At 37.7% G+C, this 15,497-nt stretch overlaps 1 protein-coding gene across 2 annotated transcripts in view; it reads left to right on the plus strand.

The window, feature by feature from the left end:
* The first annotated feature begins 3,939 nt into the window (after positions 1–3,939).
* TMOD3 (tropomodulin 3) overlaps positions 3,940–15,497 on the plus strand; it is a 72,905-nt gene continuing 61,347 nt past the window's right edge. For both annotated transcript variants that reach the window (XM_003755937.4, XM_031955208.1), the window contains exon 1: positions 3,940–4,071. The gene's annotated coding sequence lies outside the window, so the exon portion shown is untranslated. The remainder of the gene's footprint in view (positions 4,072–15,497) is intronic.

Genomic DNA, 15,497 nt, shown 5'->3' on the forward strand with positions numbered 1-15,497 from the left:
TAAAAAACTTTACAACTTACAACATAAGTTCCCATCCCTGGATAGGGAAGGGGGAAGATCAGGATTTGCTCCCCTAAACTGGTATTCCCCTCTATCTGCAAGGTAGTGCTTGCTGCTTAAAGTACTCAACTTGGCATTTCTCAGCAGGTAGTTTTTGCTCCTGTTCCTTCTTGGTCCCCGTCACAGTTTTTTTTTCCTGAAGTTATCTATCCTCTGTAACCATCAATAGTAGTTGATCTGCATTTTGTTTTGTAAAGCTCCAGTTCTTGTAGGTCTCCTTGGAAATCTCTTTCAACTTTCCTTTCTAAAATTCTCCCCTCTTGTTTTGGAAACTTTCTTTAGTCCCCAGGTGGTGGTTATTTTGCTGTTAAAGAGCTTGTGATCCGTTGAAATTCTTTTTGCCCCCTGTAGATGGTGGATCCTACCTTTCCAGGGCACCAGCTCTCTAACAATGCTCCGTATGGAAACACACACACACTCAAACACACACAACATGAATTATATTTACAGTTCAAAGACATAACTCCTTGATTCTTTTGTAAAAATAAGTTTTATTGCTGACTTTTAATTTTATATCACAGTCATTTCTGGATATCCCTTTTCCTTGTAACAAAATAAAATAATTAAACAAAAATAAGATCTATATGTATTGGTGAGCATCTCCTGGACAGTTACTAATTTTCAGTATTAATCATAAAAAACAAAACCAAACACACAGTCTCTTTAGCCCTAGCCTTACCCTAGCTTTGCAGGGACTAGAGTAACATGGTACATATTACAAGCCACTCTCTGTCTTTATGTAGGCTCACAGTGGCATTGTTTTTATTTTCTTTATCCTCCAGCATCTGGACAGTGCATCTCTTCCACAAATCTATACTTCATACTGGGTATGAAGAAGCATACCACTCTGCACCCTAGTTTCCCTGGGCTAGGTGGACCAGCTTATTCAAATTAGATTGTGTTCTCCAAATAGCTCAAAAGGGAGGTGAAATGTCACTGGCTTCTTCTGATACAGAACCCCATGCCACAAAAAGTGAGATTTACATAGTCCCTGGAATGTAATAGAATTGTGCCATTAGCTGAATGCAAACAAAAGGTTAGTGAGTGTAGCCTTTGTGTCAGAGGCTTTCATGTGACACATAGGACTTGGGCACACTTTGAAAGGTTTCTCAGATCTCTGGTTCATTGCTTCTACTTAGAACACCAGGGAATTTAACTATATGATACCACATAGCATATACTACCACCAAACCCCTTTGTAAGCACATTTTATAAAATTCAAAAAAAAAGGAGGTATTTAAAAATCAAAGAAAATAGAACTCATGGAAAATAGTGTAAGACTTCCCTGAAGATCTGTATGACATCACTACTGACTTACAAGAAATAGTTAAAAAGTCATTTTGTTGAGGTCAGGAACCAAATGTTGAGGTGTAGACCACATGTTGAGGTCTACATTTGGGGTACTTAAATGAAATTAGGGTTTAGTTAAGGTCTAGTGGCAGGTTTGGGGTACAGAGAGTCAAACAGAGTTCCCCTGCAACCCCCTTAGATTCGGCGCAATGATACGGCGGTATATGAGGTCTAGAAGCGGCACGGATTCCCAATAAAAGCATTTATTGGCCCAGAGAGCTAGATTAATAAAAGAGGTTTATTATTGAGTTTAGAAGTAGGACATAGGTGAAGGTAGAGATAAGGAGGGCACTGGACAGAGGGTCCAGTGGACAGAGGGTCCTCACATGGCGACCATGTTTGGAATCTCTGCAAAGAGAGGTTTCCAGTGTGGTCCTTTTAAGTCGGAGACTTAGCTCGAGAGGCTTTGGGGTGTAGCCCCAAAGTTGGCTAGATCCAGGTGGGGCTGGGATAGGTCCGGACCTTCTATTGGAATTCAAAGGGACCGGGATTTGTGAGTCAAAGGGTAATTTACATTAGCTAGGGGGGTTGGGAATCAAAGATTGGAATCTTTCCCGCATCATGATCAATTCATTCAATACTTAAAGAAATTAATTTAGGCTATTCACTGGAAGGTCAAATACTGAAGCTTAAATACGTTGGCTACCTAATGAGAAGACAGGACTTATTGGAAAAGGCTCTGATATTAGGGAAGATTGAAAATAAAAATAGATGAAAAAAAAAAAAAAAAAAGTTAAATTTAAAGAAAATCTAAAGTGTTGATTTTTTAAAATATTAGTTTGTTATGTTAAATGTAAAAGTAAAATTGGGCTGGAGAAGATAAAGCATATTGGGAAGAAGCCAAAAAGAGACTGGAAAAGAAAGAGTTAACAAATATTCTCTGAGTCCATATCCTTGGCAACCAGTTGAAATACCACACCCAAGTAGTGTTTTCCTACCAGGTTTAAGCCTTGTTTAGATCTTAATTTTTTTTATGAGTAATTTTTTGCACGTATTTTCATAAGAAGTTTAAAATAGTTGACATCATTCTCTGGCAGCAGCAACCAAGCCATAACAACCCTTGACTATGAAAAGTACTCTAGAGATTTCAGCCTCTCTCTCTAAAGTCAGGGTGAAGTTGAAGCACACACAAAATAGAAGCATTTTTTATTACTGATTGTGTTTAAAAAAAAAAAAATGTTTTAGGATAGGAAAGTTATTTCCATTGAGTAAAGAATTTTTTTTTTATCTTTATTGGGTGTTAGGGTGTGTATCCATGTTTTTGTTTTTTTCCAGTTAAATGTGAGCTCCTTGAGAACAGTTTGTTATCCTTTCTTCTTTTTTCACCTAGTGCCAATCAAACACGAGTATGCAGACACGTAGGCATTTCACATTTGTCGATTGATAATATACGTAGGATGCCTTGTAAATTGCAAAGTGCTGTGTAAATATCAAATGTTATCCACAATGAATTGTAATGAATTCCTGAGGCATGTCAGTAAGTCCTTCCTTGAGATGGGGAATTCCTTTATTTGTCTTTTAATCCCTGGTGATGCCTCACTTATTGGCTATGTGATCTTGAGCAAGTCACTTAACCCTGTGTGCTTCAGTTTCCTCATCTGCAAAATGAGCTAGAGAAGAAAATGACACATCACTCCAGTATCTCTGCCAAGAAAACCCCAAATGGAGTCACTAAGAAAAACGTGTGCAAAATATCGTCCTAGTCACTGGGGATTGTTGTTGTCACTGAGAACTATTGTCCAGTTGCTTTTCAGTCCTTCCTGAATCTTCGTGACCCCATTTGGGATTTTCTTGGCAGAGATATTAGAGTGGTTTGCCATTTTCTTCTTCTGCTTGTTTTACAGATGAGGAAACTGAGGCACACAGGGTTAAGTGCTCCCAATCACACAGTAATTTTCAGAAGTCAAATTTGAGCTCTAATCCTCCTGATTCCGGGTTTATCACTCTATCCACTGCACAGACTAGTTACCCTAGCAAATTTCTTAATTAACGTTGACTGAATTTCATTGAAACCGGACTCTGTATAGCCCCCTCTCCGTTTTATCATCTTGTGCTACCTCCCTCAAAGTTGCGAGGGAAGCTCTTTGTCAAGATTAAAATGTAATTACTTAAATTTCTAAACTACCTTCAGGAAGGAGTGGCTTGGATCAAATTAGGATTAAGAAGACGCAGTTTAGAAACCTGCCTCACTACCTGTGTGACCCGAGGCTTAGATTATTTTTTAATGGGGGGTGGGGGGGGGAGGGGACTCCATATTCTCTAAATTCTAAACTAGTCCAGTTTCCTAAACTTCCGATCGCGGGCTAGTTGTGTGACCTTTGACAAGTCATTAACTTCACTGGGCCTCCGTTTCCTCATCTATAAAATGGAGGGGGAGGGGCGCTGAGACCACTTCTACATCTAATCTTCGGACGGCAGGAACAGGTCCCGCCTGCTTTTGGAGGGACTACAATTCCCATGACGCCGCGCAATAGAGAAGCACGTAAGCGCACGCGCTCGCGGGACGGCAGGAGGGGGCTCGAGCCCTTGCGAGCAGCCCAGGGAGACTTGAGCTAGCTGCTGACGAGTGGCTCAGGCCGTGGGGTCCGAGCGAGCGTCCGGGGCCGGAGACCCAGGAAGTGGGCGGCGGCGGCGGCGTCTGGCAGCCCTCGTGGGCGTCAGGTAAGCCCCTCTCCGGGACTTTCCAGGAAGTCAGGCTGCCGGGAGGATGGGACCGGGGCGCAGAGCCGGCCATTGTGGCCGAGCAGGGAGCGGCTTTAGCCTCCCCTCGCTTTGGCTCCCGGCTTTTTCCTCCTCTCCTGGGCTCCTCCGCCGCAGTCCGAGAGGAGTAGCCGGCTGGTTTTGAGGGGGCGCATCCGGCGGCCCCAAGAGGAAGTGGGGCGGGCTGGGCGTTGCCCGCGCGCCTCGGGGTGGTGCCGGGAGAGCCCCGGGGGCTGCGCGCGGGCTGCCGCCGGCCTGAGCTTTCGCCGCGGTGTGACTCTGAGGCAGCGCCCCAAGACCCTTCGGGCTCGGGGCTCTGGCCGCGGGCTCTCCGCGCTCGGGGCCCGGCGCGCCGGCCCGGCCTTTGAGCAGGCTCTGCAGAGTCGGCCGGACAGCCAGCTGGTGTCGCGGAAGACTTTTCCGAGGAGTTTTGCAATGGCATTTTAAGTATCCTAGTGTGTTCCACCGAAAGGAAATTCCTTATTCCCAAATGACCCAGGCGGACTTGCACGGTGCAGCCCCGTGCACAGGTACCTGGAGGGCAGGGTTACGTCACGGGGCGTTTGCCGTCTCTTTTTCAAAACTAAATCCTGCTTCACAGGTAGCATATCAAACTGCAAGTGTGTTACTTCATTAAGTAAACCTTTTCCGACTTAGCTTTACTCATTTGGTAATGAAATCCACGTTAAAAACGAATTCCCGAAGATCATAACTTCAACAGGAAATAGGCGTGTTGATGATTGATGCAGAAACTTGACTGTCGGGATAACGTGGGGATTATGACCTCTTTCTCCTTTTGCTCCTATTAATATTCGGCTTGGGAAAAAATCGCTTTGGATTCACTGTTAGTGAGACTACCACCTTACTTTTATCACTACACTAAGACATAGAATTTCCTTTGCAGTAGGCTGGAAGCCAAAGCACAAGGGAATGACAGAAAAGAGTCAAAGCGTCCCCAAATCTCCTTTAGTTTGCTGTCTGGACTTGCCTAGTCTCGTTTTCTTCATTCCTGTAGAATGTAAGCTTCTTGAGGACAGGAAACGCTTTTCATCTTTATCCTTATTTATCAAGTGCCTACTGTGCACTGTGTTAATCACCCGAGTTACAAAGAAAGGCAAAACAAACGAACAAAAGCAGTACGTTGTGTATAGTGTGCATTAATAAATTCATATTGAATTGTAAAATAAGAGAGAGGACTGGCCTAAGGTCCCTTACTATTTTTAAAACCTTTGATAATACTATTTTCGTTTTATAACAGATCACACTTATGTCCCAAAAGGCTTAGTGCAGTTTCAAGCTTTTAGTTTAAAAACTGCACTAAGACTTTTATATATATAACTATTCTCTGGCTTTTACAAATTGCCTTCCACAGTATGATTCTGAGTACTCAGTGCTGTAAGAACTATTAACCACATTTCATAGATGGGAAAACTAAAACTCTGAAAGGTGAAATGATTGCTTACATTCACCAAGACTTAACAGTTCCTGCTTTCTGACTCCACATCCACTGCTTTTTCCACTGTCCCATGCTCCCTTTCTTTCCCTTCCCGATTTCCATTAGTCTTATATTATTGTTCCCTCTCTTAACTTCCCTCTTGTTTTTCTACTTATCCTGAAAGTAGCTTGTTTATACATATCTGTATACATTAAATTGTGAGTTCCTTAAAGGCAGTGATTCTCATTTGCCTTTTTTTTTTTTTTTTTTTTTTTGTATCCCCAAGACAACACAGTTCTTGGCATGTAATAGGTGTTTAATAAATGCTTGTTGACTAACTGGGTATAATGGAAAGAATGGTGCATTTAAAGTGACTTTAAAAATGCAAAAAAGTGACATTTAGAAACCCACCTTTGTTTATTAGTTGTGTGCAATGAGCAAGACTTTTTCTCTAAGCCTGTTTGTTAATCCTATATAGAAAAATAATAACTATAGTAATTACTTAACAGGGTTTCCATGAATATCAACTGAGACAGTATACCTCCAAAACATTTATAAATCTAATTAGGTAAATGTTAACCATGATTTAACAAGCAAGCTAGGAAAGATGAGACTGAAAGACAACAGGAGATGAAATGAAAGTGAGAGCATGGACAACAAAAGGTTCTTAGGTTCAGAAATGAGTGTTAGTTAAAAAATTATTTTGACAGAATTTTCCTTGTAATTTCTTGATTTATCTCTTTACTCTTCAGTTCTGCTTTACCATTTTTCAATTCAGATTCCTTACACCAAGAATATAAGGCAGAATGAAAGAGAAATATGAGAGCTGTTAGGAAGCTTTTTTGAGCTACTAGTGTTCCACTATATACAGCATGACAAACAACATATTAGGAAAACATTAAGAATTAAAATTTTCTTTTGATAAAAATAGCAACTGGCATTTGTGTAGTGCTTTAGCATTTGAAAAGCTCTGTACTTTTACTGTCACTCTCACCATGTGAGAGAGATACTATTGGATATCCTCATTTTACAGATGAGGAAACTGAGATTACAGAAAGTAACTTATGGACAGCCAATGTTTAAAGCAGCTTTCAAATCAAGGTCCTCCTGACTCTAAGGCCAGAACTGTGCCCCAAAAATAACATTTTATGAAATAATTTATCTGTAATCAATTTGATTCCTTATAATAATGTAGAGGAATAGAAGAATTACAAACGATCCCTAAATCATTTATATTTATTATATCTGAAAACATTTAGAATTCTGAAAATTAACTTTAAACAACAAAAAAATTAAGCCTCGTTAAAAAGTACAGTTAGAGCCTTGCATAAGGTAGTTGTAATCTAGACAATTATTATTTTTACTAGATTGTAAATTTTTTCTAAACCCTTATTCCATGCTAGAAATAGACCGAGGTTAATCCAAAATTTTTTTTCCATTTAGATTTTTTCTAGAAAAGGAATGGCAAATAATTTGTATTTCAAAGGGCTTTTTAAAAATACTTGAAAAGATTTGAGGACTCTGATGAATATAACCAAACATGATTCCAAGAGAATTGCTAATGAAGCATGGCATGCTACCAACCCCTGACAAAAGGTAATTGACTTAAGGTGCTTGGTGCTGAGACTGATCCATTCAGATCTGGCCATTATAGGGACCCTTTTTGCTTGGCTAAATACATCTTTGTTAGAAGTGTTTTTATTTTTTTATTTTTTTGGTGGTGGGAGGAGGGGATTAGAGAGGAAGGAAAGACTAGGGATAAAGTTGTCAAAAAAAAAAAAAAAAGGATTATTAAAAGCATTTTTTAAAATTCACAAAAAAGAATGGAAAGCCAGAAGGAAACACAGACAAGCAAAGAACTTTGAAAGTCACATGTTGATCTTATAATATATTTAAAGGGAAATAGTCTGCTTTTCCCTTTAAGTATATTTAAAATCAATTGATAGTCATAGTTTTATAAATACAGTCCTCTTTCTCTTTGAGTTTGTAAATGGAAATGCTTGTTTTGTTTGGTGTCTAGTTCAGAATAAATGTATGTGTGTTTATATATATATGTAAATAAAGGACTTTTCTAAATGTTTAAATAGAGAAAGTTAAAATTTCAATAATGCAAGTTTTTAATTAGAATAATTGCTGTCAATAACCCGAATAGCAAGATTCTCAGACACAATCATACTTGAACAGTACCTAAGGAGTTTCTTTTGATTCCTGATAATCAGGAATATTGGTAAGCCTTTTTCCATCTTGTCCCATCACAGGGTCCTATTTCAAGTGAATTTTTGAAGAAAGGGTGGTAGTAGTAGGTGATGGTAGTATTTCAGATAGAGCCCCCCAAAGGAAGAACCCTCTCCATTCCTCAAATGTTTCTTAGGATTTCTCCAATACTATATTGTGATCCACACTTAATTTCCAGTCCTCTCTCTGGGTGCAGATGACTCCATCACAAGACCATTGGAACTGGCCTGAATCATCTCAATGTTGAAAAGAGCCACGTACATCAGAATTGATCTTCATATAATCTAGTTGCTGTGTACAATGTTTTCTTGCAAACCATTTCTTGTAACAGAGAAAAACAGTTGAGCAAAACCAGTCACTGTGCCTGACACCATATACCATATTATGCAGATATATATATGGAAATATACATGTTTATAGGTATATATAGAGGTAGGTCTGCTTACCTCTACTGAATAGAGGGAAGTATTTTTCATTATTACTTTTCAAGATTGATTAATAATGATTTATATCCCTTTGGTATTGATTACATCTAGGTTGAAAGCTCTTTGAAGAAAGATCAACTAGGCTAGAGATGAGAAAAGATAATCAATGAGAAGTTCTTGAAAAATAAGATTAAAGTAGCTTTTAGATAAGGTCACTTTTTAATGAAAACTGCCAGAGAAGACAAGTTAAGAATATTAAAGTAGCTTTTATGACTATGTTTGGGAATCCCTGAATAGCACAGGCCTGACCATATCATCATCTGTACTTAGTGAGTTTCATTGTTATCTCCAATTTCATATAAGATCGCTTTCTTTGCTATTTTCAAGCTCTTCACATCTTACTCCTCTCGGTCTTTTCAGTCTTAGACTTTACTTCCCTCTGCACTCTCAACTAATGTTTATGAAAATTCTTCCAGGGAAAACAAGTTAGCAACATTTGGTTTTATAGTTTTTTAGGCAGCATAGGCCTACTTGTGATATCTGGAACAGAATGCTCCTTCTCTAACTTTTGTATCAACCCTCATAAGTGAAATGCTTTGTTGTCTTATTTATTCTGGTTTACTTCAAAACTTCCTTCTGCAGTAGTCCTTTTCTGATCTGTGGACTTCCCCTTTCAGATTTACTTTCATATACTCTGATTATATCTTGTTTGTACCTAGTTATTTTTTGCCTTTGTGTCCCCTTGGAGGAGAGGAAAGGGAAGGGAACAAATATCAAGCACCTATTTACCTGGCATTATGTTAAGTGCTTTATAAATATCATTTCATTTACCTTAAAATTTTTTAATGTTGTTATTCCCATTTTACAGTTGAGGAAATGGGTAAACAGAAGTTAAATATGTTAATAAGTATGAGACCATATTTGACTTTAGGTCCTCCTGAGTACAAGACCTATTTTCTATAGCTGTATCATCTAGCTGCACAGTGCCAAAGTGCACATAAATGCTTAATAAATTCTTGTTAGCTGTAGTTAACATTTTTATTGATATTTTCATGACATGCATTTCTGAATATATTCTTCCTATCCCCTTTCCAGCAAGTCATCTTGATGGAACAGATTTAAATAAATAAATAACAGATTTAAAAAGAAGAAAAAAATACAATGTAGCAACATCAACTAACACATCAACCACATCTGATAGCATATACAATATCCCCTTTTGTAGCCCCCCCACTTCTGCAGTGAAAAAAACGAGGTAGCTAAAATACTTCTGTTCTTATCCAAGTGAAGGCTGGGGTCTGGGTTTTTTCCTATACATTTTGGCTCAGTTCTCCAATTTGTCCTCTCGGTTCCAAGATATTTGACCAGAAAACTTCTTGCTTTTCTGCCACTACTATCAATTACCATTTCTATGGCTGAATGGTTACCTGAAAAATTCTCTTGGATTGTAAGTCCTCCTTCCAGGAAAATGACAAATAATAAAAGATCCAAAGACAAAGTAACGGTCCCATTTATATAATTTTTTGAGGTTGACATAGGATTTTCTTTACAATGATCATTGTCTGAATAGCCTGGGAAATTGATGCTAAGATCACTTGCCTAGAGCACACAACTAGTAAATGTCTGAGCTAAAACTCAAACCCAGGTCTTTTGAGTCTTTTATCCTTCTCTGTGCCTAGTAGTGATTTTTCTCCTTCATTAGATATGTTCACATGGAATTTGGATGACCTTGATAGGTGCATTGTGAAGCGACATTCCAGTTCAGTTTCCTTATGTTTAAGATGAGGGTGGTAATAGCCCCTATCTTGGGCTTGTTGTGAAGATAAAAAGTAGTTTCAAATTCAAATCAATATTTTTTTAAGAGAGATATCTGAATGAATTGGGGTAGGAATACAAGTCTTTCTGACTTCCAGTCTAGCATTCTATTCATATGCCTGCTTCAGATTTGATCTAGATTAGTGTCATCTAGGGTTTGCAGAAGGACCATTCCCCTCCCTTTATTTCCTTTCTTCCCATTACCTTTCTTGTTATGTCTACCCTTTAGATCCAATGCCAGAATAAGCTTTGGACTTATTTTCGTGTTACTATGCTAAAGTAATGAGAATGGCTTAAATACCCTTGAATTTAAAGAATGAAGTATTATGTAATTCAAGATAAGGTTGCAATCATAACACTTAGGTGCTATAAACATTGTCCCAGGATTTTTAAATGCCATATCAAATGTGTATTATGATGCATAATTTAGTATTTTTTGACTTAGGGTGAGGTGCATATCAATATACAATTGAAATGCCAGGCAATATATGATTTACAAAGTTGGGTATATAACTACTGGTGTATATACAACCTAATTACAAAATAATTTGGTATTTGAGATTCTAATAGCCAGAGGAATCAGTTCAGGTGCATATAGGAAATCACATGGGTTTTAAAGGAAGTTAGGGATTCCAAGAGGTGACGTTAAAGAAGAAAACATTGAAGGCATTAGGAATAGTCTATGCAAAGGCATGGAGATAGAAGGTTGTTGTGTATGAGGAATGGAAAGTAGTCTCGTTTGATTGGAATATAGAGTGTGTAAGGTGGAGTTTTATGATATTCAAGAAAAATAGGTTGGATTCAGATTGTGAAAGACTTTAAATGGCAAACACAAAATTTGTCTTTTATCTTAGAGGTAATTGGGAACCTCTATTGGAGTTTTTTTGAGCAGTGGAGTAATATCATACATGTGGAACATCATTTTGGCAGCTATGTGAATGATAGAAAGGAGGAGAAACTTAAAGATTTGAAATTAATTAGGAGACTATTACAGTAGTCTACGTGAGAAGTGAAAATGGCTGAATTAGGTTTGTATTCATGTGAGTAAGAGGGTGGAGATAGATGTGAGACATGGAGGGTAAAAGAGAAGAAAGAATCAAGAGGATAATCTAGAGTCCATAAATCTTGATAAGTGGAAGGATGCTGATCCCCGTAACAGAAATAAAGTTTTTAAGATTTATGTTTGAGGGAGAGAAAATAAGTTTTGTTTTGAACAAGCTGAATTTGAGATAATTGATACATCTGGAAGGAGATATTCAGCAGATATTTGGTGATATAAGAATAGAACTTAGGAGAGAAATGAAGATATATAGATCTTGGTTTTGTCTTCATAGAGATGATAATTGAATCCAAGACAATAATGGTATCACCAAGAAAGATATCATAGAAAGGGAGAAGAGACTAAGGACAGATTTCTAGGGTACTTCCACATATAGAGAAAAAGAAAGAGATTGAGAAAGAATGGTTAGAAGTAGGAGAACCAAGTATGAAAGGAGGGATGGGAAAGTATTCAGGAAGAAGGGCTGGGATGTCAGCTACACATAGGTCAGGAAGGATAAGGATTAAGCAAAAGCCATCAAATTTAGTAATTAAAAGAAAACTTTATAGAGAGCAGTTTATATTGAATTGTAGGTTTGAAACTCAGTTTTCAAGCAAATAAATGGTAAGTAATGAGGGGAACCTGCATAAATGGTTTTTGTTTTTCTTTTTCCATAGATGGCTTTTTTTAGGAGTCTGGTTGTAAAAGGGAAGGAAAGATATAGAATAATAGCTTTGGGAAATGGTAGGTTCTAGAGAAAGTGTTTTTTGTTGTTTGTTTTTAAGATAGAGACCTGGACATGTTGACAGAACCCATGCCAGGGTAATTTTTTACAACATTATCCCTTGCACTCACTTCTGTTCAGATTTTTCCCCTCCCTCCCTCCACCCTCTCCCCAAAGATGGCAAGCAGTCCTATACATGTTAAATAGATTACAGTAGATCTTGGATACAATATATGTGTGCAGAACCAAACAGTTTTCTTGTTGCTCAGGGAGAATTGGATTTAGAAGGTATAAATAACCTGGGAAGAAGAACAAAAATGCAAGGAGTTTACATTCATTTCCTAGTGTTCGTTCTTTGGGTGTAGCTGCTTCTGTCCATCCTTGATCAATTGAAACTAAGTTAGATCTTGTCTTTGTTGAAGAAATCCACTTCCTTCAGAATACATCCTCATACAATATCGTTGTTGAGGTATATAATGATTTCCTGGTTCTGCTCATTTCGCTCAGCATCAGTTCATGTAAGTCTCGCCAATCCTCTCTGTATTCATCCTGCTGGTCATTTCTTACAGAACAATAATATTCCATAACATTCATATACCACAATTTACTCAACCATTCTCCGATTGATGGGCATCCATTCATTTTCCAGCTTCTGGCCACTACAAACAGGGCTGCCACAAACATTTTGGCACATACAGGTCCCTTTTCTGGGCATGTTAAAATAAAAAGAGTAGGAGCCAAAATTGAAACCTGGAACAGTATATATAAGCTGGCTTTAATGTAATCTTCATGTCTTATCCTAGAGGTTCCCAACATTTTCTCAGCTTCTGAATTTCCAAAGATTTTGTCTCATTTTCCAATTTTTGTATTGTCTTTTCATTACACCCTGCCATCTCATTACCCCCTTTTATCTGAAATCATTTGGAAACAGCTCTGGTGAGGAGAGGTGGAATTTCTAGAGTAAATATCAAGACAAAAAACTATATGGTTATATAAGTTTTTTAAAAATAACTAATTTTAAATCAAGCCATTCTCCAATTGAAAAATGGTCAAAGGACATGAACAGACAATTCTCAGATGAAGAAATTGAAACTATTTCTAGTCATATGAAAAGATGCTCCAAGTCATTATTAATCAGAGAAATGCAAATTAAGACAACTCTAAGATACCACTACACACCTGTCAGATTGGCTAAGATGACAGGTAAAAATAATGATTGTTGGAGGGGATGCGGGAAAACTGGGACATTGATGCATTGTTGGTGGAGTTGTGAACGAATCCAACCATTTTGGAGAGTAGTTTGGAACTATGCTCAAAAAGTTATCAAACTGTGCATACCCTTTGATCCAGCAGTGTTACTACTGGGATTATATCCCAAAGAGATTATAAAGAAGGGAAAGGGACCTGTATGTGCACGAATGTTTGTGGCAGCCCTTTTTGTAGTGGCTAGAAACTGGAAACTGAATGGATGTCCATCAGTTGGAGAATGGCTGAATAAATTGTGGTATATGAATATTATGGAATATTACTGTTCTGTAAGAAATGACCAACAGGATGATTTCAGAAAGGCCTGGAGAGACTTACACGAACTGATGCTGAGTGAAATGAGCAGGACCAGGAGATCATTATATACTTCAACAACAATACTATATGATGACCAGTTCTGATGGACCAGGCCATCCTCAGCAAGGAGATCAACCAAATCATTTCTAATGGAGCAGTAATGAACTGAACTAGCTATGCCCCAGAAAAAGAACTCTGGGAGATGACTAAAAACCATTACATTGAATTCCCAATCCCTATATTTATGCCCACCTGCATTTTTGATTTCCTTCACAAGCTAATTGTACAATATTTCAGAGTCTGATTCTTTTTGTACAGCAAAATAACGTTTTGGTCAGGTATAAAAAAAAAAAATAACTAATTTTGTAGTACATAAAGTATTAAAACATCTTTTCAGTATCTTCAGTTTGCATCAGGATTTCTATGTCCATTTTCATTCTCTTTTCCTCTTGTCATCATAGTGTATACTCTTGTCTGGGTTTGACTTTTTTAAAGTGAGCATTATTTAAATTAAGACTTTCTTTTTAACAGTGTTTTAAAGGGATCGGGAGGGAGCAATTCAGCAAAACTAACCAAAACGTTGACTTTATCTAATACCATGTGCAGTCTATAGAGCATATCCCTAATAGAAATTATTAGGTCCAAGAATATGAATATGTTTTAAGTTGTATTGCATATTGAGAAAAATTCTGCAAGTTTGGAGTACCACCAGTAGAGAACAAGTGTACCTGTTTTGATATAATCTTGCCATCACAGAATGTCATTACTTTTTATATTTGCCAGTTTGATGGGTGTGAGGTGGTATTTTTGATTTTCATCTCTTTGACTATTGGTGAAGTTGAGCTTTTTTCAAGTGGTTGTTAACATTGTGCATTTCTTTTTTTGAAATTTGTTTTTAATATCCTTTAATCATTGTGAATCAGTGTTACTAGTGTGGCTTTTTAATGGTTCCTTTTTTATTATAGAAGTCCTATTTGCCAGTAAATTGTTTTCATTATAACTTGTACATTGGTATAAGGAATTGCTGGTAAGAGAATTTCAAGTATTTTGTACCAGTGCTGCAAATGGTGACTGTTTTGTAGCTTATAGCCTTAAACAGTTGGTGGGGTATTGAGTTATGGGTTCACATAGTTAATGTGTGTCAGAGGTTGAATTGAATTTAGGTCTTCCTGATACCTAGTCTAGATTTCTTCACTAGACTGTCATCTCATTAGCTGAAATACCTAAGTTAATTATGTGTTTTATCTCTTCAAGACTCATTTTCCTCATTTGTGAAATTACAGAATTGGACTAGATAAAAAGTTTTTTTCTTGGGGTCCATGAATAGATTTCAGGGACTCTGTAAGCTTGGAACCTATATGATTTTATTTTATACATTTAAAAACATTTTTCTGAGAAGGGTTCCATAGGCCTCTCCATATTGCCAAAGGGCACATGGCAGGAAAACAGCCAAAACATGGATGAGATGGTGGTGAAGATGATAGTGTTTCATTGAACTATCCCCCGAGGCTGGAGGCACAGATTCCCAGAAGTCTGAGGTTGGTTGGTTCAGCACTGACTACATTTATAGCACGTGGGGGTCAGTCAGTCAACAAGTATTGAGTGCTTACTGTGAGCTAGGCACCATGCTTAATGCTGGGGAAGGAAATGGAAAGTGGAGTTCCTTCCTTCAGACAGTCTGCATTCTGGTTGGGAAGAAAAAGATCATGGAATAGTTAAAGGTTTTTCATGTAAGTAGGCCTTGAGCTAAGTAATAATTTGGTTAGAAAAGCAAGAGCACTCTGGGTAAACAAACAACGTGATCATAGAAAAGAGGAATGAAATGAACATAGTGCATTTGTGAGAACAGCCCAATTGAAGTGGGAAATAAAGTTTGCTAGGGTAAAATGGATCTGGATTATATAAGACCTTGAAAAACTACAACCAGCAAAGAGATTAAATTTGATGTGTGCTTATATTGTTTAAAAGAAAAGTCACTTAAAAGCCACCTGTAGTTCTTCCCACTTCCCTCCAGCTGTAGAGGTCTCATATCCTGATATCTTTCTTTTTAGATTGCTGGAGATAGAAATGTAGTACTTTAACAGTGTGTTAAAGTAGTTTCTTCAGATCCTTCCTCAAAAAGGTCCTGGCATTGTACTTGATCCATCTTTC

This window comes from Sarcophilus harrisii, chromosome 2 (genome assembly GCF_902635505.1).
Source record: "Sarcophilus harrisii chromosome 2, mSarHar1.11, whole genome shotgun sequence".
Classification (NCBI taxonomy): Eukaryota; Metazoa; Chordata; class Mammalia; order Dasyuromorphia; family Dasyuridae; genus Sarcophilus; species Sarcophilus harrisii.